Source organism: Cynocephalus volans, chromosome 5 (assembly GCF_027409185.1).
Source record: "Cynocephalus volans isolate mCynVol1 chromosome 5, mCynVol1.pri, whole genome shotgun sequence".
In the NCBI taxonomy this organism is placed as follows: Eukaryota; Metazoa; Chordata; class Mammalia; order Dermoptera; family Cynocephalidae; genus Cynocephalus; species Cynocephalus volans.
Window position 1 is genome coordinate 119,315,157 of NC_084464.1, and position 25,791 is coordinate 119,340,947.

Here is a 25,791-nt window from a genome sequence, read left to right on the forward strand (position 1 = left end):
CCAGAGATGCAAGCTAATGATCATTCTGTAGGTAGCTCTGCAGATTTCCTCTCTCTCTAGGAAAAGTTGTGATGTATGCACAACTGGCTGTGTAGATACAGGCATAACTCCCTAGTAGACACTGGAAAATGCTGCTTTATTTTAAATGAGGGAAACTTCTGCACCAAGAATTAGTGTTAAAGGCAGATTCCATATGCACATCAGCAGGAGGCGCTGTTCCTGTGCAAATCTAGTATAGTTGGCACATGGAATTCAGGACATTGTGCTCCAAAGTGAATGCCTAGCATCATTTGGAAAAGATTTCTGGTCTATTTCGTTGATTCACATACTTCGTGAATTCCAATGTTAACTAATAGAACATCTTTTTCATTTCTTAGCCCATGACTTCAATGTATATGTTTGTAATGGAAGAGGAGTGGAAACCCAGAGGTTTATTTATTTATTTATTTTATCCTTTAGAAAATGAGATGTCTGTTGTGTTTGAAATCTGTCTAGTGGCTTCCAAGTATTCAAAGCAGAATTTAACCCAGGAAATTTAAAGAGAATTTGACGTTTAATTTCTATATGAGTGTGTCCTGTCACTTGTTTCTAACCATGATCTACACACTTAGCATTTAAAATTAACACTTCATTTTGCACCATGTGCTGATGAGTTAAATGATAACCACATATGAACAAGAAGGTCAAGGTTGTATTCTTTAGTTTTGTGTTGCCAGTTTGCTGGTCTCTGTTGTGTATTTATTTCTTTTCTTGTCACATAAATAATCTGAAATGTAATTTTCCAGTCCTAGGAAAACAACTGAGACTACATCAATATGATGACTTTTGTACATGAATACGATCAGATTATTATGAATACAATACAGGCATCACCTTGCCAGTATGGAACACACAGACGCACACTTAAATTAACTGAAGGTGTATAGTTTGAGTTTTTTGTCTTCTTACCTCTGTGACAAATTTTGGAGCTTTAAAAAAATGTAACTGAGATTAATGATTTGTTCATTCTGTCCCCCATATTGGCCTTTGAAATGAAGATCCAGATTGAGTAAGTTTCGTTAATTCTATTTCTCCAAAATTGCTGTCACTTCACTGGAAACTTCTGAAGGAGATTTTTCCTAGATAGGTTTGTGTCTCAAACAGTTCATTACCCAGATTTCAACTGTAATCACTGGACCACCCTGCAAGATTAATTTCTTAGCAGCTTCTTTCACATTTTGCCATGTACCTGCTGGGAAGAACAACTTGTCTAAAGTTCTTTTTTGGTAGGAGAGTGTTTGTAGTATAGTAGTGGCTGAGCATTCAATGCCTCTGTATTAGTTTTATAAGATGCAACTGACACAAAAAGAAAACATGAGAATATGTGTTTTTAAATGTGAATTCAAGGAAATGTGTTTTCTAGAACTCCAAGTCTCCTACATATTAAATATTAAAACCCATAAGCAAAGCTCTTCCTATCATACATATTCTAGGTAGGCGATATACTCCAAGCAATCTACTGGTTCCAGAAGAAACAACCATTGATCTTATTATGCAATTTAATACTGTGTAATTATACCTCAACCTAGAAGCAGGTCTAAATGTAACACATTGGCACAAAGTATAATACATTTAGCTCATTTTTGGTAAAAGGTTTCTATTTTTAAGGCCAGACATGCCAAAACATAAATGGAGCTAATAGGTGAGTCAGTTGCTGATGGATTCTAATGCAGCACTCAAGGGAGGTGCAGTCAGATAGGAATGTTGCTAGCCCAAAAGTGGCACCCTCAGCCAGGAGGAGACTGGAAGAAATTGGCTTTGTAGTGCTGGTGAGATTTAAACTAGTCCAGTTAAACATCTGAATTAGATTATACATCCTCAAGGTGCCAGAGATACCAGAAGAAACCCATGGCCCTAGGGAGTAGGAGCATATTATTTTTCCATGATTGTCTGGTAAACTCTTCACAAGAGCCAAGGAGACCAAACCAAGAGCAATAGGGGCAATAGGGTAGAAATAGGTTTAGAGAACAAGGAATCTCTTTACTTTGGAGGATAACTAAAAACTCACTTGTGTTATTCCTCCGTCCCCCCGCCCCCTCTCATCTTGATCATTTGCTAGCACTTTTGGGTAAGTACAATGGAAGAGAACTTGTGGTGACAGACTCCAGGTAGATCCTATGGTTGCCATATAATCTGATTGAACATATTTGCTTTAAAAAGATTCCCAAGTTGCTGGGTATTTACTTGGCATTTTTAGAGGATTCTCTACCTAGCATTTTGGTTTAATTACTAATGGACAAAAAAGCAGCAAAAATTCTGACTGATGGCATATGTGTAGAGGTAATTATAAAAGCAAAAAGATTTATTCCCTGACATTTTTAAGTAGTTTAAATTTAGTTATAGAAACTCTTAAGGCATTTTCTTCAATTGATATTAGTTATTGGCAGCTTACTAACAACCCACTGAAGACATTAAAAAGAGTCAGTTATCAAAATATGTCCACCCATTCCACTTGTAAATTAAGTGAAAAATATTTACCCAGTTTGGTGAATTTTCCATTATTACCTAATATCTTCAGATTGGCCCTGAATGCAGTGAGGGTAACATTTAACAGTTAATTTAAGTCATATAGGTGGTAAAAAGAGGACTATATGTACATCAACAGTGCCATCCTGGATTATGCTAGACATGTGGCCTGGCAGGTGCCTGACAGTTGGGCCTAGAGTTGTGCTGTGAGTGGCCTCACCTGGGAGGCAGCATGACATACCTGAAAGCACAATGACTTTGGTTTAGGCAGATTTCTTGGGAAAAACTTCAAAGCCATTGGGATTTTATAAGTCAGGGCATGAGTTAGGGTTGGAGAAATGGTACAGGGCATGCTAGTTAGCCCAGGCCTAACTTTCTTCATTAGGGCTTCTATTTTAGATTTTGATGTTGTCTCCAAATTAGGCTGTTCAACTATCACAGGGATACAGTAACAAAATTGAAAAAAGAAGGTATTTATCACCAACTTCAGCTCATATCTCATTTCCAGACCTCATTGACTATAGTGGACTATGAATAAATTTCTATAATATACATTTTATATCAAAGGAATTTTTTATTAAATGTAAACATTCACAACATACAGCAAATGTATTATTACCTCATATTTTTAATATAATGGTAGCCTTGAAAAAAAGTAGAAATAGCTTAGCCTCTGTTATATTGTATGCAATTTTTTAAAATTTTAACTTGTCAATATACATTGTAGTTGATTTTCATGTCCCTTTACCAGTTCCTCTTTCTCTCTCTCCTCCTTCCCCCATCAACATATCTGTTCATTTTCTTAACAAGTTGAAGGAACTGTTGTGATCGTTGTGTCTTCTTCCCCCTCCCCCACTGTTTGTTTGTATATTTATTTATTTATTTTTAGCTCCCATAAATAATTGAGAACATATGGCATTTCTCTTTCTGGGCCTGACTTGTTTCAATTAATATAATTTTCTTTAATTCCATCCATGTTGATGTGAATTGTAGTATTTCATTCTTCTTTATAGCAGAGTAGTATTCCATTCTGTAGATATACCACAGTTTCCTTATCCAGTCATCTGATGATGGACATTTGGGCTGGTTTCAACTCTCGGCTATTGTAAATAGAGCTGCAATAAACATGGGAGTACAGGTATCCCTTCAGCATGATAATTTCCATTCCTCTGTATATTCCCAGCAGTGGGATAGCTGGGTCATATGGTAGATCTATCTGTAATTGTTTGAGGAACCTCTATACCATTTTCCATAAAGGCTGCACCATCTTGCAGCCCCACCAACAGTGTACGAGATTTCTTTTTTCTCCACAACCTCACCAGCATTTATCATTCTCAGTTTGGATATTAGCCATCCTCACTGGAGTGACATGGTATCTCAAAGTGGTTTTGATTTGCATTTCCCGAATGCTGAGTGATGCTGAGCAGTTTTTCATGTGTCTGTTGGCCATTCGTATATCTTCCTTTGAGAAATGCTTATTCAGCTCCTTTGCCCATTTTTTAATTGGGTTATTTGTTTTCTTGCTGTAGAGTTGTTTGAATTCCTTGTATATTCTGGATATTAATCCTTAGTCAGATGTATATTTTGCAAATATTTTCTCCCACTGTTGGTTGTCTTTTCACTCTGTTGATTGTTTCTTTTGCTGTGCAGAAGCTTAGTACTGCTTTTTCAGTATACCACAGGTTTTGGTATGATGTGTCATTATTTTCATTAATTTCAATAAATTTTTGATTTCCTGTTTAATTTCTTCTTGGACCCATATGTCATTAAGTAGAATGCTGTTTAATTTCTGCGTGTTTGTATTGTTTCCAGAGTGTCATTTGTTATTGATTTCTAATTTTAATCCATTGTGATCTGAAAAAATACATGGAATAATTCCAATTTTTCTGAATTTGTTGAGACTTGATTTGTAACCTAACATGTTGTCTGTCCTGGAGAATATTCCATGTGCTGATGAGAAGAATAAATATTCTGAGGTGTCAGATGGAATGTTCTGTAGATATCTGCAAAGTCCAATTGGTCTAAAAAGTTGTTTAGATCTTGTTTTTCCTCTATTGATTTTTTGCCTAGATGATCTGTTCAATGTTGAGAGTGGGGTGTTCAGGTCCCCTGCTACTATGGTATTAGTGTCTATCTCATTCTTTAGATCTAATAGTGTTTTCTTTATGAATCTGCCTGCTCCAATGTTGGGTGCATATAATATACATATATGTTTATGATTGTTATGTCTTCTTGATGGATCAATCCTTTTATCATTATATAGTGGTCTTCTTGATCTCTTTTTGTGGTTTTTTGTTTATAGTCTTTTTTTATCTGATATAAGAATAGCTACTCCAGCTTGTTTTTATTTCTATTTGCATGGTATATCTTTTTCCATCCTTTCACTCTTAGTCTATGTGTGTCTTTACAGGTGAGGTGAGTCTCTCGAAGGCAGCATATCATTGGGTTCATCTTTTTAATCCAGTCAGTCTGGGTCTTTTGAGTGGGGAATTTAATCATTTTATATTTAGAGTTATTATTGAAAGGTGTTGATTTACTCCTAGCATTTTATTGATTTTTGCATAGATGTCTTAAGTATCTTTTGTTCCCTTCTTTCTGATTTTCTGTTTGTCTTCTGCGTTTGTTGATTTCTTGGGGTGGTAGATAAACTATTGTTTCTCTTTATTGTTAATATTTTTATATTACTGGTGGGTTTTGTTCTTTCTTGAGTTTCATGGCAATGATGGTTGTTTTTCAGGTATCAAACCCAGTACTCCCTTGAGAATTTCTTGTAAGGTTGGTTGTGTGGTAGTGCTCCTGCAGTTCTTGTTTGTCTGAGAAATATACTATTTGTCCTTCATTTTGGAAGGATAGCCTTGCTACATAAAGTATTCTTGGCTGGCAAGTTTTGTCTTTTAGTATTTTGAATTTATCATCCCATTCTTTTCTGGCTTCTAGGGTATCTGATGAAAAGTCTGATGTTAGTCTGATTGGGGCTCCCTTATAGGCTACTTGATGCTTCTGTCTTACAGTTTTTAAGATTCCTTCTTTGTCTTTGAGTTTTGCCAGTTTGACTATAACTTGTCTTGGAGAGGACCATTTTTCGGCTGAATATGTTTGGGGATCTTTGGGCCTCCTGAATCTGGAGATCTGTGTCTTTCCCTATACCTAGGAAGTTTTCTGCTATTATTTAGTTGAATATGTTTTCAATGCCATTTCCTTTTTCCTCCCCTTCTGGAATACCCAAGATTCAGATATGTGAGTGCTTAAGGTTGTCTATTATTTCTCTTAGATTTTCTTCAATGTTTTCATATTCCTTTTTTTTTTTTTTTTTTTTTGGTCCACCTGTGTTATTTCAAACAGCTTGTCTTCAGGGTCAGAGATTCTCTCTTCTGCTTGTTTTAGCCTTCTGTTAAACTCTCTGTTGTGTTTTTTATTTTGTTGAATGAATCCTTCAACCCCACAAGCTCTGCAACATTGTTTTCCAGGGCATTGATTTCTTTGTACGTTTCTTCTTTCAGGTCTTGTATACTTTTTCTTATTTCATTGTATGTCTAATTGAGTTTTCTGTTTCTCTTTTAGTTTCCTTAGAATTATTGCTCGAAATTCCTCATCAGTCATTTCTAGGACTTCCTGTTCTATAGGATCTAGAGCTTGAGAGTTATTATTTTCCTTTGGTGGTGTCATACTTTCTTGATTTTTCATATTTCTGGTATCTTTCTTTTGGCGCTTAGTCATTGTGGCACAGTCCACTCATTCCACCCTGATGTACGGCCTGGATTCCACAGGGACTGCCAATTCTGGGAAGTGGGGACTGGCCTGGGCTTGGGGTCCTGTGGCATGGTGCCTGCCTGTTCTGGCACAGCTGGCTCAGGGTATGCCCAGTGGCTCTCAGGCCTCTCTGGGCAGTAGGTACTGGCCTGGGCTGGTGGTCCTGTGGTGCACGGCACCTGTTTGTCCTGGCATGGTTGGTTCGGGGTGTGTGGGCCTGGAAGCTGTCAGCCCACTCTGGACAGCAGGGACTGGCCTGGGCTGGGGATCCTGTGGCACACAGCACCTGCCTGTTCTGGTGCAGCTGGTTTGGGGCGTATGGGCCTGGTGGCTCTTGGGCTTCTCTGGGTGGCAGAGACTGGCCTGGGCTTGGGGTCCCATGGCATGTGGCTCCTGCCTGTTCTGGCATGGCTTTCCGTCCTCCTGTTGTTGCTTTTTAATAATTGTAAATTGGTTGATTTGTGATAGAGAATGACACTAGGAATTGTCTGTTCTGCCATCTTGACCAGAAGAGCCTATTGTATGTAATTTGTAGTCTACTTAAAAGTGGTTGGTTAGTACTTGAAAAATTCTAATTAGGATCCCTACTCCAGAGATAGCTATTTAAATATTGTTATCTAAATCTGCACCAGAGAGATTTTATTTAGCCAAACAGATGCTACAAATAATTCTTCACAGCTGGCCGGTTAGCTCAGTTGGTTAGAGCTCAGCCTTATAAAAATAATTCTTCACTAGAGAAATGAGTGGTATTCTAGGTAAATATGTGTATGTATATGGTTGGCTAAAAAGACTATACAGGTGTCTTCATCCTTTTATGGAAAAAAGCAGGGCCCAGCAAACAGCCAGCAAATGCAGCAGTGTAGCATGTTTGGAGTGATGCCTGAGTGCCAGAACTCCTTTTAGTCATTTGTGCCTCCTGTAATGAAGGACTAAAAGGCTTGTTGATTCTGTCTTCAAATATTGTTACATCTGCATTGGAGTTTCCTATAGGACACTTTTTAGAGTCAAGAGTCATCTTAGTCATCTTGGGATGCTATGACAAAATACCACAGACTGGGTGATTTAAACAACAGACATTTATTTCTCACAGTTCTGGAGGCTGAAAAGTCAGAGATCAGGGTGCCTGCATGGTTGGGTTCCAGGCAGGGCTGTCTTCCTGGCTTGCAGACAACTGCCTTCTTACTGTGTCTTCCCATGATGGAGAGAGAGCTCTGGTATCTCTTCCTTTCCTTATAAGGTCACTAATCCTTTCATGTGGGCTCCAACCTTGTGACCTCACCTAAACCTAATTACCTCCCAAAGGCGCCATCACCAAATACTATTGCTTTGGGTGGACACAAACATCCAGCCCATAACTCTGAGAAAAGACTTTATTAACCTTGCAGGAACAGGTTGCATGGCTGTTTCTGGACCTGTTTGTGAAAAACGTTTGTATGTGTGACTCCGTTCGGTCTGACTTGTTTTCATTTAACACACAGTCTAGCAGCCAGGTGGTGGGGAGGAGATGTATAATCCTCGGTTCTGTAATTATCACTGTCAACCTTTGAAGGCCCTGCTCTGAATATAACAACTTCATTCTGTATCTTTCATCATCCTTTCCAACCGGAGGAGCATTTCTTTTCAACTGAATAATATTTTTCCTTAAACAAACTCAAACCATGAAAACAATTTGAAAACGTTAATAAACTGAGTATGTAAAGAACTTCGAACAGGATCTTGAGACATTTCTCCTTGAAAAAAAGTTATTCTTTGTTACCTAGAGTGCTGAACCACAGGGATGGTTCAAGATAATCACAGTAGAGAATTGTGAGGCATTGAAAACTGTCTTAAGTGATGTGCAGAAGAAATAGAGACAATCATTGATTATTAAATTCTCCAGTGGCTCAGATTCTTCCAGGGATTAACTCTGGAAATTGATCTAATTTTTCATGTTCCTAGCCTACAGGTGAGAAAGGCATTCTTTAGTGTATTATACATTTTACAATATCCTTAGAAAACAAGTTATTTATTTGCAACTTATTTTTATCTTTTAAAACAATCCTTTAGCCATTCCTTAAGTGTTATTTACAGGCTTATGATTTTAAAAGGGTGACCACTTTGAATCTCTTTGTGTAGATGACATCATGTTTTTCAGAACTATTGCAGATAATTTCTTGGCACTATTCACTCAGATATGAGGTATTTGGAGTGTGGAGTTCGAAGCAGAAATTTGAAAAGGGAAAGAAGGAATAAATGGATAGAAGATTCAAGTCCCAGATTGGCGACAAATTAGCGTGATATGTCTTGGCGTATTTGCTTATCCTAGATTAAGATCCTTGTCCGTTATAATCCCCACATTCATGGAGCTGAGTATAGTGACATGTGCAATTAGGAACTTAGGAAGTTTTTATTTGATCAAAATGTTTTAAAAGAATATCTTAAAGTACTCGGAGGCATTGATCAGCCAGGCAGGATTTCGCTTAACAAAAACCAGGCTCTCTTTTCCCACATTGGATGTTTGCTTGTATGTCCAGTGATGCCCCTGCCTGTAAGGAAATGTGACCTACTGATATTTTTAACCCAAGGTCTCCCCTGACATCTTTCATGTAGATGAATTTTAAGGGCAGTTCATCAGACCCCAGCTCTGAGGTCTTGTAGAATAAGTTTCACTTTTGTCAATAATTCTACAATTAAACCCTCAAGTTTCTTCAAAAGTTTAGGATAGATTTTTTTTTCTAATATCTTTTTATTAAATCTAGAATATTAGTATGTTTGTTACTCAGTGCAGCACCTTTGATCTGTCTGCTTCAAGGCAATTTGAAAGTGGAAATCCTAATAAATTTTTCCAAAGTTTAAGTCCAAAAAGGATATCAAATAGACAAATTTTTTAAAAATGGAGTGCCCTTCATGTTCAAGGCATTATGCTAAATGCTCTAAACAACTACCAGACACTTTGTTCTTTGCTTTTTAATCCACTAATTACACTTTTTACTCTATGATTATGAAATATTCCTTCAGAATTTGAACCTGGTTATTTCTCCTTGAAATTATAAAAAAAATGCATTTTGATTTCTTTGCAAGGTTGTCCTTGAATTTCTTCTTTTGGTTTCTGTGTAATTTCTGGTTTGCACCTTAATTTCTAGTTTGAATTTGCTTCTTTCTTCTCTTTTCTTTAATATATTTCCATTTTAAGAGGATACTTCCTTGTCCATAATACTCTCTACCCCCATGCTTAGGTCTCATAATTTTGTCCCTTGGCTCATATTTATTCCAAGACTTTGAGAAGCTGTATTATCTCCAGGTTTCTTGGGGCTCCAAAGGCTCTTGTTCTACATTATAATTCTTTGTTCTTTACCAATATTTTATCTTTTGATATTGTATGATGAATTAAAAATTCCCCATTATTATTATCTGACCTATGATTACTTTTTCTTCAGTGTCATGTAGAATATTCAGATCAGTTGTATTTTTAGTTCAAATTAATCTTATCACATTCAGAACCATCCACAGAGATTCTGTAATTCCTTCTTTGTCCAGCAAGTTGTTTCTACAACATTTTGGTTTTTTTCTTGGATGCAGGCCAATATAAGCTCCCCCTTTATAATGTATCTGTGTGCTTCCTTTAGACTTGACTGCCAAATTCTGTCGGCTGTTCTATTTCTTTAAAGCACTATGATGCCCATTATATCAAAGCTCTTGCTTGTATCTTTCCACAAAGAAGTTTAGGAACACACACACACACGCACACGCACACGCACACGCACACACACACACGCTTTTTTTTTTTAAAGAAAGGTATATGAAAAAAATCTAATTATGATGATCACTAATATTGGGGAAGATCATATAAATTTTAAAACAGAAAATCATTTCAAAATTAGGTATTTTTGATCAGTAGATCTTTGGAAGTGAAGAGATTATTGAAGTGTATGTTTGTGTGCTAATTCTATCAGGATCATGCTATAATAAAAATTTAATCAAAATTGTCCTGTCTGTTCAATGCAATAAATTATTTTTTCCCTCATGGATAGAGTTATAAAGAATCACAGAGTCCTAGCTGTGATATTCAAAACACAAGCCAGAATAAGAGAGAGGTCAGAAGTTGTCGCTGCATTTACATATTGTTGCTGCATTTATTTCCTAAGGGAACATAAATATCTTAAGGGGGAAAACAGAGAGAAGCAACACTTTTATTCTCCTCAAAGCATAGTAAAATACAATATTTTTATTTTTTCAAAGACTTCATGTGTTAGATGTAATAACATTATAAAAAAAGATGTGAGCCTTTGATTGTTTAAAAATGTAAGAAATGATGGTGCAAAACATAATATTTTTTGGTGTTGACTTTTACAAACCTTTAGAAAAATACTTAATAAATAAGAATGAAATAAATTATCTTTGGTGGTATTTCTAGCACCATGTATTTTTGTTTGATATAATGTATTTCAGCTTCATAAAGAATAACAGTATAAATAGCCAAAATAAATCAGGAAATAAATACTGGAGTGTGCCTCCTGAATCAAATTGTTTTCTGAGGAAATTTATATTTTTCTAGTATAGAGGCTGATCTCTTCAATGGATGGCTCTGACCCCTGGTTCCCGGCATTAGGGCTGGGATATCCTGTAAGATGATGGTGGTGTTCTAACATTCAATGGTTGAAAACAAACATTTATAACTGAGGTTTGTAAATTTTTAATTTCTGTGATTTTTGTCTACATAAAGCTCTGCCAACAAATCAGTTTAATCAACACTATCGATAAAATTGGGGAAAACAAATGAAACTTATTGTTTGAGTTCATATTCACTCATTCAATAAATTTCTACTGAGCTCCTACTATGTGCTACATATTGTCCTAGTAACAGTAGACCAAACAAACTTTCTTGACCTCATGAAGCTTAGATTCTAGAAGGGAATGCAGACAAAAATAAATAAATATGTAACTAGCACCTAGAGTAGTGACTGGCATATAATAGGCATTTAATAGCTTTTACAAAAATTGTTTTTATTGAAGTAAAATTTACATAAAGTGTGGTAGGCAGAATAATGCTCCCCTCCCCAATGCCCATGTCTTAATCTCCAGAATCTTCTATTTTTACTTAACAAAGGTGATTGAGGTTACAGATGGAATTAAAATTAATTATCAGCTGACCTTAAAATAAGAACATTATCTTGGATTATCTGGATGGGCCCTACCATAATTTGAATGTTTGTCTCTCCCAAACTCATTCTGAAATTTAATTGCCATTGTAACAGTATTAAGAGGTGGGACCTTTAAGAGGGGATTAGGCCATGAGGGCTCTCCCCTAATGAATGGATAAATGCCATTATTGCAGGAGTGGGTTTCTCACAAAAAAATGTTTGGCCCCCTTTTGCTTCTATTGTGCCCTCTCTTGGCTCTTCCACCATGGGATGACCCTCACCAGATGCCGGCCCCTTGATCTTGGACTTTATAGCCTCCAGAACTGTGAGCCAATAAATTTCCATTCATTATAAATTACCCAGTCTGTGGTGTTCTGTTATAGCAACACAAAACTGACTAACATAGGCCCAATGTAATCACAAGGATCCTTCAAATGTGGAAGAAGGAGGCAGAAGAGTCAGTGTCAGAGTGATACAATGTGAGAAAGACTTGACTGGGTCTTGCTGGCTTTGAAAATGGAAGGGAAACATGAGCCAAGGAATGTGGGCAGTACTAAAAACTGGAAAAAGCAGGAAAATGGATTCTCTTTTAGAGCCTTTGGAAGAAACCAGCCCTGATGTCACCTTGGTTTTTAGCTTACAGATACCTATTTGGGACTTCTGACTTCCAAAACTGTAAGATAATAAATTTGTGTTGTTTTAAGCCGCTAAGTTTGCAGTAATTTGTTATAGCAGCAGTAGGAAACTAATACAAAGAGTAAAATTTATAATCTTAAGTGTATAGTTTGCTAAGTCTTAACGAATATCTTCACCTGTGTGGTCAGCCGAGTTGCAGACATTTCTTTACCCAAGAAAGTTCTCTCATTGACTCCTAGTCAAATCACATTCTGCAAACAGAGAGAATCAATGTTCTAATTTCTGTCAGATTAAATAACTTTTGCCTATTCTCCAACTTCACATAAATGAAATCATAAAGTATTGATTCTTTTGTGTCTGGCTTCTTTCTTTCAATATACTGATTTTGAGATTCATTCAAGTTGAGGCTATTAGCAGTTCAATCTCTTTCACTGCTTAGTAGCGGTGTAAGCACACTGCCAGGTCACTTCAGGACCGTGCCTGGAACTGACACAGAGTTGCTTCTGTCATAATATACTGGTCAAAGCAGTAACAGCACAACCTAGATTCAAAAGTATGAAGAAACAATTCCTCCTGTTGTGAACAGCAAAGATCCTGTTACAGACTAAATGGTGTCTCCCCTGAAATTCATCTGTCCTCTTTAGTACCTGATAATGTGACTGTATTTGGAGATAGGGTCTTCAAAGAGGTAATTAATGCAAAATGATATCATTTGGGTGGGCCCTAATACAATATGACTAGAGATATTTTAAGCAGAGAATATCAGGACAAGGACATGCACCAAGGGAAGACCATGTGAAGACAAAGGGAGACGATAGCCATCTATAAGCCAAGCAGAGAGGCCTTAGAATGAAACCAACTCTGCTGACACCTTGATTTTTGACTCCAGAACTGTGCGACAACAATTTCTGTTGTTTAAGCAACTCACCAGTCTTTGGTATTTGTTACAACAGCCCTAGGAACCTAACACAGACCCATTGTAGAAGACAGGAGAAATTATTATTATTATTATTTTTTTTTTGTCGTTTTTCGTGACCAGCACTCAGCCAGTGAGTGCACCGGTCATTCCTATATAGGACCCGAACCCGCGGCGGGAGCGTCGGCACGCTCCCAGCGCCGCACTCTACAGAGTGCGCCACGGGCTTGGCCGAAATTATTTTATCTGTATATGGAAAACACAATCTGCCATTGTTATGTTAAACCCTCTTCCTTCTGATAGTTTTCTTTGTCCCATCTAGGCTTTCTTTGGGCAGGGGGGTGGTCTTCTTTTGCCTTTATTGCCTTCTTTTGGTTTAACTGCTTAATTTTTATAATTCCATTTTCCTTCCTTTTTAACAAACTGTTGTATTCTTGCAGTGGTTGCTCTAGGAATTACGATATGCATCCTTAATTTATCACAGCCTACTCAGACAACATTGTGCCACTTCAACTAACATTTAAGAGACTTGTAACAGTATTCTTTAGAGCTCTGGTCCTATTTTTCTTCTCCATATAAACATTACAATACAATTTTACTATTTTTTCTTTAAACAGTTAATTATCTTTTAAATAAATTAGGGAAAAAATAAAATAGACCCTTTTATATTTACCAATGTACTTAACATTTTTGGAGTTCTTTATTTCTTCTTATAGAGCTCACATTCTACATAGTATTTGCCTTCAATCTAAAGAACTTCCTTTAATATTTCTTAAAATAAGGGTCTGGTAGACAAAAAAGATTCCCTTAATTTTATTTTATCTGAAAAAAAGAATCTTTATTTTACCCTCATTTTCAAAGCATATTTTCCCTGGATTAGAATTATAGATTGACAGGTTTTCAAAATTTCCTTTGTTATGGATTGAATTTTATCCCTCACCCCCCAAATTCATATGTTGAAATTCTAACCCCTGGTACCTCAGAATGTGACCTTATTTAGAGATAGGATCTTCACACAGGCAATCAATTTAAAATGAGTTCATGAGGATGCTCCAATCCAATATGATTGTTGCCATTATGAAAAAGGAAAAATTGGACACAGACATGCATAGAGGGAAGGCAATGTGACTAGGCTTAGGGAGAAAGAGGCCATCTACAAGCCAAAAAGAGAGACCTGCAACATATCCTTCCTTTACAACTTTCAAAAGGAACCAACCCTGCCAACACCTTGATTTTGAGATTAGAAGAAATAAATGCACACAACTTTCCGGTGGGGTAAGAAAAAGTGTCTTGACAAGAGAATCAGGTCTTCTTGGATTGTGGATGTCAATATAAGCTTTCCAAGAGGCTATTTATAGAGGGCAGCCTTCTCTCCTTTTGCTTTTGTTTTCTGAGGGTTTTTTTGTGGTTTCATGCTAGGCCCAGCTGGGGAATCTTCTGCATCTTGGTCCCACAGGCTCACTCTGTATGTCACCAACTTGGGTGGGTTTATCTGCATCTCAGTTAGTCATTACTGGAAGTTCTGCCACCTGTAATAGCATGGTGACACCTCACCTTTATTGCTGCAAGTTTTAATAAGGAGAATGTTTCCACTTTCTTTTCAGATTGAGACTCCCAATAGAATATTCATTAAGGGAATGACTCTGATTTGTTGTCACAGCACGGATGCCCACTTTTTTCCTTTAACCCCTTTATTCCCATTCTCTGCACATCCTATGTAGATACAAATCTATGTTCTTGTTTCCTAGAGAAACAAAGAGGCAGCAGAGTTAAAATTTGCTAGCAAATCACGTGTCTTTTCTAGTAAGATTTTATTGAACAACAGAGTAGAATTATGTAGACCTCCCTAGCTGCCTGAGTCCTGACACTTCCTCCTTCAGAGAATTAACTTGATTCAAGACTCTGGAAAGCAAGAAGATGAATAAGATATTAATAAGATTGATTTATGCAGAGTAAGCCACAACAATGAATATATTGTGCATTATGCAAACCAGAGGCAATGCACTTCAGAAACAGAGTCACTCGAAATCTTAATTACAATAGTTACATATTGAAGTACAGAGCAATGAAGATGTCTCATATTAAACATTTAACCTCAGAGCTATCAAACAAAAATTGTAGTTTAAAAAGAAAAATTTTTAAAAAGCAATGAAGAAATCACAACACCTAAATTGTTATGAACTTATATGTATTCTTTGACTTAACAAATGTGACAAGATGACAGGTGACAGAAGACAGCTGAGCATATCTGACACGTGCCTTTCTTCTCCGCAATGCACCTTATATACCTAATGAGGATATATGCTTTTCTATTATAATACAGCTCACATTCCACTGGGGAATGAGGCAGCCATTAGTGCACAGCTATTAGCCTCTGTGTAATAGATAGATGTGAAACAAAACATCCTCTATTTATTTAGCTGTTGCCTTTTTGTAAAATGGCAGTGAAATTTCCTACAATAATAATAATTATAATAATCCCTTACATTTACTTAGTGATTTACAGTTTACACAGCGTTTTAAGATTTAGAACAACAATGACTACCATTTATTCACTGCTGTGTGTGTTTTGGGCACTTTCCTGAATGCATTACATGTGCTTTGTTGGCTTAATCCTTACAACAACTCTGTGAAGGAGCCATTGTCTTCCCCATTTCCAGATGAGAAAACCGAGCTTTGAGAGATTAAGTAATTTAACTAAGGTCGTAAAGCTAGTACAAGGTCAGAACTGTGTGACTCAAAGCCAATTGTCAAATACCATTTTGTACTGCCTAGTCTGATTCTCATAACAAATACATCTTAACGGTAATTGTAGCTGGACCCAGCCCTGCTCCCAAAGTGTTACAAATTGGTATGATCTGAAAAATAATATATTTACACAAAAGGTACAGTGGATAAAGCCGTTGCTTGGTTAAAATTTTCTATTCATTTGCTTATATTATCCTCCATACCTACTATACCCCCATATGCTATCACCTCAGTCAGAACCCACCGTTTTTTAGCCTGTCCCCTGAAGTTCATCAGCCTGAAAATTCTCCTGGCTACCCAGTCGTGAGACAAACTGTATTCAATAGGAGGCTCTGTTCTTTCATCACAGATATTCCTGTGTATGCTTGGGGGGGGGGGGCAGGGGAGTAAAAGGAGAGAGAGAGAGAGACAGAGACAGAGAGAGACAGAGAGAGAGAGAGAATGATTAGATCCAAGCAGAGCTATGTTTAACAAGGTCACACACAAAGAGAGCAACTGGCTGTTCTGTGGCAACAGTGGTAGCTCGCATGTATTACCTCTGCGACTTTTCTAAGTCATGCCAGATATTATTCAAATTCGCTCACTCACTCATTCACTCACTCACTCAGCCACTCACTCATTCATTCAAATGAACATCTACTCTATAACAGGCCTTGTGCTAGATGCTGAAAATACAGTAAAAAGTACAAATTCATTCCTTAACCTCATGGAGGTTATAGTCCAGCTAGGAAAATAGATATTACCCATTACAATGTCGTGTGAAAAAGAAGGTTTTGAAAATGGTGGCGAGGCATAAATCAGAGACCAGCACAGAACAAAGTAGCTTTTGGGAGTGGGGGACCGCTGCCTCCCAACTCCTGATTTTTCATCCTTGTTGGAGGACACAAATTAGTGTAACATCCAGCACCTCTGTTTGTGTTTCATTCTCTGGGTATCACTCTTGTTTGTCTCCACTCTTGCTCTCCACCCTGCTCCATTCAATCTTACCTGATAGATGAGTGTGGGAGGAGGAACCAGACACGTGTAACCCCATGCCTTCCATTCCCCTTCTCTGTGGGACTCCTGCCCACGAGTATATGCTCTTGTCTGCTCCTCCTTGTTGTTAAGTTATTTTTAAGTTATTCCAGGCTGTCTCTGCCCACTGAAAAGGTCTGTGGATTTTAGCCCTGCCTGAGACTCGGTGATGGGTCTGTCTAATTCTGGGGTGCAATATTAGAAACACATGTTTGCTGCAAATTTAAGCCACATTCTTTGATATCAGCTTAACAAATAACAAAGATAACATTTAAACCCAGTACCTCTTACTTTTTTGAGTTATTTTTCAAATGTCTAAGAGAGTTATTTGTGTGAGGAGAGAAAGGTGTAAATTATTGAGTTCACTTATAGCCCAATGGTAGCTATAGAAAATACTGATTATAACAAATATCTTTAAAACATTTTTACTTTAGAGAAGGACTAGGAGACATAAAATTATTCTTATAATCCAATTGTCAACATGATTACTGCCTGTTATTTTATTTACTTCTGCAATATCATTTGAATAAAAGTAGTGCTAGAATGAAAAAGCAAGAAATTGTTTTGTGTTCAATTACTGGTACCTAATTCTTCTATGACTCTTACTACATATATAATTATTAATGGTAAATTTAATTTGTGGCTATTTGTAAATGAATCTTCCTTTTTACATAATGTTAAGCCAAGGAAATTTATTTTATTTTTTTCATGATACTCATGTAACATACATATATAAAAGTTCACAAAATATAAATGCCCCTGCTTCAATGGTGAAGCCCCAGAGCACCCCATTTTCTCTCTTGGGGGTACAGGGTCATGCTCACAACCCTGGAAACCTTACCTGGAGAGACTCACACCAGCTGAGGAGCTACAGAGCACTCTAGTGTCTCTTTTGAGGGCACAGTGGCCCACCCACAACTACAGCAATCTCACCCAGAATGGGCAACTCCAGCTAAGCAGCTGCAAAGTGCCCCAGCATCTCTTTTGGCAGCACAGGGTTCCACACTTGGCCCCAGCTACCTCACACAGTGTTGCCCACTTCTGCTAAGCAGCTACAGAGTTCTCTACAACTTCTTTTAGGGGTGCAGGACCCACCTGAAGCCCCAGTAACCCCACTCAGAGTCACCCACTTAAGGTGAGGAGCTGCTGAGCACCTCATTGTCTCCCTCAAAGTCCAAGGCCCTGACTGTGACTCAAGCAATCCTACCTAGGGTCAGACATTAAAGCTGAGGAGCTGTAGAGTACCCTACAGGTTTTGGCCATGGCACCAGCAAAATCACCCAGGGTTACCTGCTCCAGCTGAGGAGCTGCCAAGTGTACCCCAGTGTTTCTTCCAAGAGCTTAAGATCTCATGCATAACCCCTGTAACCCAGCCCAGTGTTGCCTACTTCAGGAAAGAGATGCTGAGTGCCCTAGCACCAAGGCCACAAGGCACTAACAGATAACTCTGATATTGAATACAGTTGAAGAAATCACATGGAGACTATACTACTTTGCTCACCTTTAACCAAACCTAAAACACCCCAACAGCTGATGCTGTAGAACACATCTATAGGAAAGAGTCTCTCCCTTCAAAGCTACTCTAGAGTATTAGAAGAAGCAAGTTTTACACCAGATGCTTAGTAATCAATGCAAGAATACAAGAAACATGAAAAAATAAGGAAACATGACACCCCCAAAGGAAAGTAATAATTTTTTGGTACCAGACCCCAAAGAAAAGGAAATATAGAAAATGCCTGGAAAGGAGTTCCAAATAATAATCTTTTTATTTTATTTATTTTGGCGGGGGGGGGGGGGTAGCATATAAAAATTTATTACCACTGTTTTCACCAGCAAAATTTTTGATCTTGGTATTTCCTTCTTGCCTTTGTATAGGGCCAAAAGGGAGACATTGGCTACTTTGACAATCTTAAAGCAGACTCCTGGAATGTCACCAACTGCATGACCTTTTTGACCAAATCCAGCAACCAGAACCTCATCATTTTCCTCAATAAAATTCAAGCAACCATCATCAGGTACAAAGTCTGTGATTTTCATGCTCTTCTTAATCTGCTGGATCCTGACATACTTCCCTATGGCAGAATTTGGCCATTTGGCTTCAACCTCTACTTTTTCCAGCACAATTCCTTCTGCATGGAATTGTGGAAGCACCTCTAGAAGCATTGGCCTTCAAGGCCTTCTCATACTGTTTATCATGCCATTTCTGGTACTGTCAATGATTGCAGAACTTCCTGGCAGTACAAAGACTGCTATGCTTTGCCCATCCCACCAGTGCTACAGGCCTGAGCAAAAGAGAAACAGCACAGGCCCAAATAATAATCTTAAGGAAAATCAATGAGATGTAAGAAAATGCATATAGACAAACAATAAAATCAGAAAAACAATCCAGGATCTAAAGAAGAAATTCAACAAAAAGATAAATATCATTAAAAAAAAAAAAAACACGCAGAAATCTTGGGACTGAAGAATTCATTAAATGAAATAAAAAACACAACCAAGAGCTAAGAAATAGTCTAGATCAAGCAGACAAAAGATCTTCTGAGAAGATTTTTTGAAACAACCTAGTTGGACAAATAAAAAGGATAAAGAAATTTTTTTAAATGAAGAACACTTACAAGATCTATAGGGCAACATTAAGTGTACAGACCATCAGTATTATGGGTATTCCAGAAGGGGAAAAGAAAGGGAAAGGAATTGAAACCCTATTTAACAAAATAATAGTTGAAAAGTTTCCCAAGTATTGGGACAATTATGGAATTCCAGATCCAAGAGGTTCAAAGATCCCCAAACAGATTTAACCCCAAAAGTCCTCTCTGAGACACATCATAGCCAAATTATCAGCAAACAAAGAGACAATTCTAAAAACAGCAAGAGAAAAATGTCAAGTCACCTATAAGGGAATCCACATCAGACTAGCAGCAGATTTCTCAGCAGACACCTTCCAGGCCAGGAGAGACTGGAATGATATATTCAAAGTGCTGAAAGACAAAAACTGCCAGCCAAGAATACTATACCCAATGAAGCTATCCTTCAGAAATGAAGGAGAAATAGTGTATTTCCCAGAAAATGAAAACTGTGGAATTTCATCACCACAAGACCAGCCATAAAGATATCCTCAGAGGAGTCCTACATCTGGAAGCAAAAGAACCATAACTACCATCATAATAAGTGAAAGAATAAAACACAGTAGTACAGCAGATATGTAAATAAGAAAGAGAAAGAAATGATATGTTATCACTACAAAACAACAACAAAAAACCCCAAAACAAAACAAAATACCAACCAGCAAAGATAAACAACAGAAAGAGATGTAGAAAAGATATATTAAAAAAAAAAAACCATAAAAAATTAATAAAGTGTTGAGTAAGGCAATACCTTTCAATAACAACCTTGAATGTAAATAGATTAAATCCCCTATTTAAAAGCTATAGACTGGCTGAATGGATTAAAAAACAAGACCCAACTATATGCTGCCTACAGGCCACTCACTTCGCCTGTAAGGACATACATAGACTAATAGTGAAGGGATGTAAAAAGATGTTCCACACAAATAGAAACCAAAAATGGACAGCAGTAGCTATGTTTTTATCAGATAAAATAGATTTTAAGCCAAAAACTATAAAAAGAGATAAAGAAGGACATTATATAATGATAAAGGGATCAATTCAGCAGGAGGATATAACAATTGTAAATATATGTGCACCCAACATCAGAGCACCCAGATATATAAAGCAAATATTATTGGATCTAAAGGGAGTAATAAAACCCAGTAATAGTTGGGGACTTTAACACCCCTATCTCAGCACTGAATTGATTATCTAGAAAAAAAGTCAACAATGAAACATTGGATTTAAACTGCACTATAGACCATATGGACGTGACAGACATTTACAGAACATTTCATCTAACACCTGTAGAATATACAGTCTTCTCACCAGCAATATATATTTAAAATATATTTCAATTGGCAGGCACAGCGCATGATTATTTTCCCCCTTCCCTTTTTCCCAGTAGGACCATTATGAGTAAGTAATAGAAGGAGGTAACCCTGTAATCATGAATTTAATGATTGCAAATTTCAAACATCTAAAATGATTTTAATTCACATGACAATTTAGAGAGACTGATCAGAAAGCTGGATCTTTTGTAGTTATTGTAAAGTTTGTTATGATGTAGATGAACATATTTATGACTTTAGGGAATTTTTTTAAGGTTTATTTTTATAAATGGCTTCTTTTTATTTTTTCTGACCGGTAAGGGGAGCGCAACCCTCAGCACAGTGTTGACTGCATGATGCTCAGCCAGTGAGCACACCAGCCATCCCTATATAGGATCCGAACCCACGGCCTTGGTGCTACCAGTGCTGCACTCTCCCAAGTGAGCCACGGGGCTGGCCCCATAAATGGCTTCTTGTTAAACTTACATGTAGAAAAAAAAAAAATCAGAGTTATTCTCCAGTACAGATTACATGTTAGGCCACAAACCAAGTCTCGATGAATTTTTAAGAAATGAGATCATTTCAACTGTCTTTCTAGACAACAATGGAATAAAACTAGATATCAATAACAAGCAAAACTATGGAAACTCTACTATTACACGGAAATTAAACAAACAAGCTACTGAAATAATCAATGAGTCAAAAAGAAATTAAGGAGGAAATCAAAAACTTCCTTGAAACAAATGAAAATAGAAGCACAAATACCAAAAACCATGGAATACTGCAAAAGCTGTACTAAGAGGAAAGTTTATTGCAATAAGTGCTCATGTTAAAACAATAGAAAGATTTCACATAAACAACCTACTGTTGCACTTCAAGGAACTAGAAAAACAAGAACAATCCAATCCCCAATTAGTGGATGGAAAGAAATAATAAAGATAAGAGCAGAACTAAATGAAATTGAGAGCAAAAAAAGATACAAAAGACTGATGAAATGAAAAGTTGGTTTTTGAGAAGATAAGCAAAATTGAAAATCATTAATTAGACTAACCAAGAAAAGAAGAGGAAAGGCCTAAATAACAAAAATCAGGAATGAGAAAGGAGACATTGCAGCTGATACCACTGAAATACAAAGAATCATTAGAAACTATTATAAACAACTGTATGCCAACAAATTGGAAAATCTGAAGGAAATGGATAAAATTCTTTTTTAATATTATTTATTTATATATTTTTATTGAAACATAATTGATTGTACATGTCCGTGGGGTACAGAGTTGCCTATCAATACCTATGTGCAATATATGATGTTCACATCAGGATAATCAGTATAGTCAATATTATACAATGTTATCATTTTTCATGGCCCTTTAATGATTCCTCCTGTACTCCACTCCCTGTCCCATCTCTGGTACCTCAGCTCGGTTCTCCTTTTGAAAGTTTAACACATTATTTTGATTGTTGTATCTTTCTTTCTCTTTTACTTATTTGTTTATTTATTTTAGCTCCTACTTATGAGTGAAGACATGTAGTATTTCTCTTTCTGCTGGTGGGACTGTAAATTAGTACAGCCATTACGGAAAATAGTACAGAGCTTCCTCAAAAAACTAAACGGAACTACCATTTGATCCAGCAATCCCACTGCTGGATATTCATCCAAAGTACAGGAAATTAGCCTACCAAAGAAATATTTGGACCCCATGTTTGTTGCAGCACTATTCACAATAGCCAGGATATGGGATCAGCCCAGGTGTCTGTCAACAGATGAATGGATAAAGAAAATATGGTTTATATACACGATTGAATAATACTGAGCCATGAAAAAGAATGGAGTCCTGTCATCTGATGCAACATGGATGAGCCTGGAAGATGTTATGTTAAGTGAAAAAAGCCAGGCACAGAAAGATAAATACTGCATGTTATCACTCATTTGTGGGAGTTTTTAAAAAGTGAAGTTTTAGAAGTAGAGAGTAGAATTTGGAAGTAGAGAGAGAGAGACACACACATTGGTTGATAGACACAAAATTACAACTGGACAGAAAAATTAAGTTCTAGTTGTGTACAGTGGTGCTGGGCATCTATAATTAACAACAATTTATTGCATGTTCTCAAATGGCTAGAAGAGTGGAGCTTAAATGTTCTCATCACAAAGAAATGATAAACTATTGTGATAATGAATTTGCTACTTGATTTGATCATTACACATTACACACATGTATTGGAATATAACTCTGTACCCATGAATATGTACAATCAATACATTTCAGTTAAAAAATAAATTTAAAAAATGTAAATGCCCATCATCTCATTGAATTATCACTGGACATCCATTTTTCAAAGTGTGAATTCTGATGAGGAAAATAATATGATGAGTTTGCTTTCATGTTTGTTGATTTTTACATGTGTCAGTGAAATCTGAGAAGTTTTGACACTAGCCTACATTTTGGTCTTTATTCTCATCCTAGCAATGTAGCTCTCAGAATGGCATTGATGATCAGGACAATTCCCAATGTATGAGCTGCCTCTTATTGACAATATAGGTGTTATTGAGACCGCTGTTCTCTCTTACCTCCCCAACATCTGTCATCACCAGTGCCACTCTGTGCATGCATGTAGAGGGTTCACAGAGAGAGGCTGTTAACCTGATGATATTGTCAAATTTCCTTAGGGACTTAGGAGTTTTGCAGGGAAAAAAAGGAAAATTTAATCACATTTTCTTTTTTCATTTTGAGTGATATGAATTACATTTTCACAGATGAATCCTCCAGTTTACCCAACTGAGAGCTAAGGCTTTGCTTGATTAACTCTAGTCCAAATATAAACAACCCTATACATGCACAATTTTTGCTGTGTTAATTTGCTAATTAATTTACTAATATTTTATTTTTATATCTATTTAATCATTAATTTAACATTTACCAAGCCCTTTGCTGGGCCCTAGAAATGAAAAAATAAATAAGAAACAAAATTATAACAGAGTGATAAGCTCTAGATTAGAGAGAGAGATTTGGGAGTACAGAGGAGAAAGTGCTTAGTATTGACTAGAGCCATCAGGGAAGATTTCATGATAAAAGAGTTGGGGAAAACACTGGAAAAATAATAGTTTATTTACAGAGGATTCGGAGATTCAAAGGCCATAATGGAATAGGTGAAGGTGAATTCAGAGGTGAGGAGATAGGAACATGGAAGGCCAGCTAGGTGAGAATGAGGGTAGAAGAAATGAATGATCCCAGGGGCTTGCAGTTTGGATGACAATGCAGAGCAGTGTTAAAGGGCTTAACTGGCTTCAAGAATCCAAAATGAAATTATAAGAAAAAGCTATTTTGGAGGTACTTGATTTAAAAAAAAAAAAACACCTTTTTTGTATACTTATGGGAATGCTATTAGGGTCAATTCTGCTCACTATCAATTAGAAAGGAAAAATGTTGAGGTGCCGACCCCATGGCGCACTCGGGAGAGTGAGGCGCCGGGAGCGCGGCAGTACTCCCGCCGCGGGTTCGGATCCTATATAGGGATGGCCGGTTCACTCGCTGGCTGAGCGCGGTGCGGCCGGTCACAAAAAGACAAAAAAAAAAAAAAAAGAAAGAAAGGAAAAATGTTGGAGGTAGACAGTAGAAAAAAAAAAACTAAGAAAATGTATTTCTAAAATACCTGCATTATGATAATTAGACCTATCCTCTTACAGTATACGAATGTGATCTTAAATTTCTTTCACACGTTTGTGACTCTGTGCCCTTTTTTTTTCTAAGTAATATGGAATCTATTACATTTTATAAATCATAGTTTCTAATTCCTTTATATACTCCCCCAATTATGACTACCCAGTACAGAATTTTACATATTTTGTTATAGCTATCGGGTATATGACTTAATCATTTTTTTTTTTTTTTTAAATTTTATTTTGTCGATATACATTGTAGCTGATTATTGCTCCCCACCACCAAAACCTCCCTCCCTTCTCCCTCCCCCTCCCCCCCAACAATGTCCTTTCTGTTTGCTTGTTGTATCAACTTCAAATAATTGTGGTTGTTATATCTTCTCCCCCCCCCCCGTTTGTGTGTGTGTGTGTGTATGTGTGTGTGTGAATTTATATATTAATTTTTAGCTCCCTCCAATAAGTGAGAACATGTGGTATTTCTCTTTCTGTGCCTGACTTGTTTCACTTAATATAATTCTCTCAAGGTCCATCCATGTTGTTGCAAATGGCAGTATTTCATTCGTTTTTATAGCTGAGTAGTATTCCATTGTGTAGATGTACCACATTTTCCGTATCCACTCATCTGATGATGGGCATTTGGGCTGGTTCCAACTCTTGGCTATTGTAAAGAGTGCTGCGATAAACATTGGGGAACAGGTATACCTTCGACTTGATGATTTCCATTCCTCTGGGTATATTCCCAACAGTGGGATGGCTGGGTCGTATGGTAGATCTATTTGCAATTGTTTAAGGAACCTCCATACCATTTTCCATAGAGGCTGCACCATTTTGCAGTCCCACCAACAATGTATGAGAGTTCCTTTTTCTCCGCAGCCTCGCCAGCATTTATCATTCATAGTCTTTTGGATTTTAGCCATCCTAACTGGGGTTAGATGGTATCTCAATGTGGTTTTGATTTGCATTTCCCGGATGCTGAGTGATGTTGAGCATTTTTTCATATGTCTGTTGGCCATTTGTATATCTTCCTTAGAGAAATGCCTACTTAGCTCTTTTGCCCATTTTTTAATTGGGTTGCTTGTTTTCTTCTTGTAAAGTTGTTTGAGTTCCTTATATATTCTGGATATTAATCCTTTGTCAGATGTATATTTTGCAAATATTTTCTCCCACTCTGTTGGTTGTCTTTTAACTCTTTTAATTGTTTCTTTTGCTGTGCAGAAGCTTTTTAGTTTGATATGACTTAATCATTTTTGGTTATAAACTTCTTTAAGGCTGAAATTTTAATCATTCTTAGTTATTTATTACTTTTTATTTAGTAGCTACTTAATAAACATTTGTTGAACTCCAAAACCATAGTTAAATTGAATGGTGGAGCCTCAGGTGTTGGTATCATCCATGAACATATGGAAGGCAAAAGAACACACCACTTGCTGGCATGAAAACCAAACAAGTCCACGTGAACATTCATTTCTGTTGCTGTGGGATGTAGATATCCAACAGAGATGCTTAC

The 25,791-nt window shown here is 37.0% G+C and overlaps 1 pseudogene; it reads right to left on the reverse strand.

Annotated features, from left to right (window-relative positions):
* Window positions 1-25,791, reverse strand: part of LOC134379140 (small ribosomal subunit protein uS12-like) — a 44,570-nt pseudogene that overhangs the window by 13,112 nt on the left and 5,667 nt on the right.